At 43.3% G+C, this 4159-nt stretch overlaps 1 long non-coding RNA gene across 1 annotated transcript; it reads right to left on the bottom strand.

Annotated features, from left to right (window-relative positions):
• Window positions 1-244: 244 nt before the first annotated feature.
• Window positions 245-2299, bottom strand: LOC113018360 (uncharacterized). Its single transcript, XR_003271777.1, has 2 exons — window positions 2166-2299; window positions 245-630 (listed from the first exon to the last, which is right to left on the bottom strand). It is a non-coding gene; the product is annotated as an uncharacterized LOC113018360 (long non-coding RNA).
• Window positions 2300-4159: the final 1860 nt, after the last annotated feature.

The raw sequence follows: 4159 nt of genomic DNA, 5'->3' as shown, positions 1-4159 counted from the left end.
TTAGTCATTGTCAGTTGTTGATTTGTCCTGATCTCATTGTGTGACACATTATGATGGCTGTTTGGTAGCCGTTTGCATACAATGCATACTCTCTCTCTCCCATATGTGTGTGTTGGTCTGTGTTTCCACAAGCCCCGCTGGTTTAGAGACTTATTCATCATGAAGAAAACAAGAGAGTCAGCAATCCATCGACTTGCAAGGGAGGCCTCATCGGTGTCTACAACAAAATGACCCCAAATCCAGCTTCCGATTGCTGCCTTTTATTGGGAACACAGTTCACACAAAACAATAGTACCTCCCCTCATAACCCCCCTTGGTTACAAAGACAAGGCACTGTATGTATGTCTGTGTGTGTGTTATGTGAGAATGTGTGTGAGTGACCTCCTGCTGATTGAAAAGGTCATAAATGTTTCTCTGGTGAAATTCAGTATGGTTCCGACAACAGTTTTACGTTAATGTACAATTCTTAATATGTTTTATGTGTGCGTGTGGTGTGTGGGGGGGCACCACAGGGAGTGTTCGCCCAGGGCGCCAAACAGGCTAGGACCGCCATTGTCGCCAGCCCTCAACGCCCTCCCTCGGTCTGAAAGGGATTCCGTCCTCGTCCAGCATCCAGCTGCCCTGGTGAGCCTACAGGAGGAACACATATCATATGTTTTGCAAATGTAAAGTGTCCAAAACTGTAAAACAAAAAACAAACACACGAAAAAACGTTTGAGCTGGCTGAAGGAGTGACAGATTGCCAAATTGCAAAACTCTTATCTGTGTCTCTATCAGGTAACGTTCATATGTTGATTCATGGTTTTCTTCAGTTTTTGATCTACTGCAGAATATCTTTAAGGTTTTCTGCTGTAAAAACAAAACCAGGCCAGGAAAAGCTCCTTCATGTTTTTCTGTTTTATCCTCAGTTACTTTGACACAAAAGCATCTGCAGTGATGCTCACACCTCACAAGCGTCTGCTTAGTTTAGATAGATAGTTTACACTGAGTTTTTAATTGCAGAGGAACAGTGAAATAATTTAGAACGAAATATCTTTAATTTACAAGGTTTACAGGGTTCTTTTAACAGCCCATATCCAAAATAAATGATCGTATTTATAATATTACTGACTGAGTCAAAATTGAATTGAATCCAATCATGACCTTGTGAATCAGAATAGAATCAGTTGTAGAAATCAGTGACAATAACCAGCCCTGCTCACACACTTCTAGATCTGAAAGTCTACTTTTACTGTTTATATAAAGAGAGACAAAGTCCTGCCTGCTGCTCTACACGCATAATAAAAGCACAGTAACGTTATTACTGACTCACACAGATTTCTTTAGTCAGAGAAGATTCATTCATGCACACGGACTAGCTGACCAACACCTGCCTTCCCTGACCGCTAGCTGGTTAGTTAACCAGCTAAAAACACAGTTAACTTAGCGAAACAGTGCGGAGGGGTTTCGGGTCCGTCTGTCGGTTATTTTCAGTTTATTGAATAACACCTCAGGCTGTCAGTGTGTAACAGTCTTGGAAAGGTTCATTATCACTAAAACATCATGCCAGTGTTACAGGATACTGTTTTCTTCGCGCCTGACTCAGCGGAGGAGGATTTAAAAACGTACTTACGATCGGTGAGAATTAGCCCATGAAAATCTGATAAATGTTACAGTTTTATAAAGAAAAAAGCACATTTAGTGTTTTTTCCTGTAAATATATGTGTTTAAATGAATTAAACATAAAAATCTAGCGCCATGCCAGCTTCTAGCTTTGCTTGACAGTGTGTTAAACAAAGCGGATCACACGAACAAGCAGAAAACGAAGCCGATCGAGCCCCAAACCACCTGCAAACCTGTGCGGTTATTACAGTAAACACATAAACACAGCAGTCTTTCCTCTCTATGTCAAGAACAACAGAAGAGTCTCTAACGGCTGCAGCCATTTATTTCCTCTCCACACACGGCTCGTTCTCTGGACGTTGAGCACCGTGAAAACTATAAAATAAGAAAAAATTGATACCCGTACAGTCCTTTTGAACTATAACAAGGAGCAACAACAACAATGAGCTTAAGTTAATTCAGGTAAGTTCAAACAAGTAATTCTGAGATATACAGTCACAGATTAAATAAATGCACAGTTCGGTTAAATAAAATATAACAACAGATCACCTCTCATCGCATACCTCAGTCCGCTTGCCAAGGGTGCAAACTCCGGGTGCTGCAGCTGCTAGCTTGCATGACACACATGTCTAAAATGGACTTTGTTCAACTTATTCCTGCCGCACGACAGACTGCTCCACACACGTTACGGGGCATGCCTCTGAGCACATCTGTCCTTAGTGCGACTGCGCAAACAGTTCCGACAACCCCCGCAAGGATGATTTATGGTACAGACCAGCGGTTCAATACAGTGTGGCTTTATAAACGGAGTTATTGTGAGTAACACGAATGTTAACAGAGAATTTCACTGAAGCACATCGATCAGCACTGTCACCGCTTTCTGTCTTTAACAGTCTCGTTATTTTTATTTCCTTGTTATTTTTATTTACTTCCAAAACGTGACGATCACAGTGATCGACAGTCTGATATAACAGGTAGATTTGTTTGGTATTGTGTTGCGTCACTGTTTCACATAATAGCATTATCAAAATGTGGCAATGGCCAGTTTTATGGTAGTAAAAAGTAGACCCCAGCGAGACAAATCTTGGGGAAGCCTTTATCTGAGGGGGAGGTTGTCGTCCCACCCGCTAACGTGGAGGAGGCGGGGATTATGGGATGTCCTGCAGCCAGACACCAGTGGGCGAGTCAGCGAGTAGGGTTGCCGAAATGTTTTCTTTACCTTTTTTATAATAAATATGTCTTCCCTTATTTAAAAACAGAATCTAGTGGTTGAGGTTTTATTTCCTTTTGAGATGAATAAAAAATTAAATTACATCGTTTTTTAACAGAGCCATTTAGAATAGAATAGAATAGAATAGAATAGAATAGAATAGAATAGAATAGAATAGAATAGAATACTTTTATTTGTCAATTTCTTCAAATGTACTTGCCATACAAAGGAATTGAAATTACGTTTCACACTGTCCCATGCGTAGACATTGACAACAATAAGGTGCAGATGCACCAACAAAAACAGCCCCTAACAATAAAGTAATAAATAGTAATATAATAATATAAATAGTGCTAAAAGAAATACTAAAAATATATATATAGTTGCAGGTGTGTGCAATTGCAATGCAAGTCAGGAATGTTTTCAGTTCTTGGTTCAGAGAGTGTTTCTTTGTTGGAGAGTGTGCGTGGGTGAGGGGGAGTAGATCCAATCTGTCTTCCTATACTTCTGCCAATCTGGTGATTCTGCTGGCTGGGAGTCGGGAGGGAAGAGAGTTCAGCAGTCTCACAGCCTGGTGGATGAAGCTGTTGGTGAGCCTGGTAGTGCGGGAGTGGAGACTTCTGTATCTCTTTCCAGAGGGCAGGAGGCTGAACAGACAGTGCGCGGGGTGGGTTGCATCGTTGACAATTGTGATGGCTTTGCGGGTGAGGCGAGTGGTGTAAATGTCTTGCAGGGAGGGGAGTGGTACACCAACTATCCTCTCAGCTGTTCTCACAATGCGTTGTAGAGCTTTTCTGTTATAGTCAGTGCAGCTACCGCCCCACACAGTGATGCAGCTGGAGAGGATACTTTCAATAGTGCTCTGTAGAATGTAGTCAGGATGGGTGGTGGAGCACTTGCCCGCTTGAGTTTGCGCAGGAGTAGAGGCGCTGTTGTGCTTTCTTGGCCAGTGATTGCTGTGCTGGTGGTCCAGAGAGGTCCTCACTGATGTGCACCCCCAGGAACTTGGTGCTGCTCACCCTCTCCACCGCAGCGCCGTCGATGGTCAATGGGGGGTGACAGGTGTGGCCTCTCTGGAAGTTGACAATAATCTCCTTGGTCTTACTGACATTTAGCAGGAGGTTGTTGTCTCTGCACCACGTGGTCAGGAGCTCAACCTCTTTCCTGTAGTGGGTCTCATCGCCCTTGATGATGAGCCCCACCAGCGTTGTGTCGTCCGCAAACTTCACAAGGTGGTTGGAGCTGTAGGTTGGTGTGCAGTCATGTGTCAACAGGGTGAAGAGCAGAGGACTGAGCACACAGCCTTGTGGAGCCCCCATTGCTCAGGGTGATGCTGTTTGAGACCTT

Source organism: Astatotilapia calliptera, unplaced genomic scaffold, assembly GCF_900246225.1.
Source record: "Astatotilapia calliptera unplaced genomic scaffold, fAstCal1.2 U_scaffold_69, whole genome shotgun sequence".
Lineage (NCBI taxonomy): Eukaryota > Metazoa > Chordata > Actinopteri > Cichliformes > Cichlidae > Astatotilapia > Astatotilapia calliptera.
Note: the sequence above shows the minus strand (reverse complement) of the source record. Positions and strands in the feature narration are given on the sequence as shown.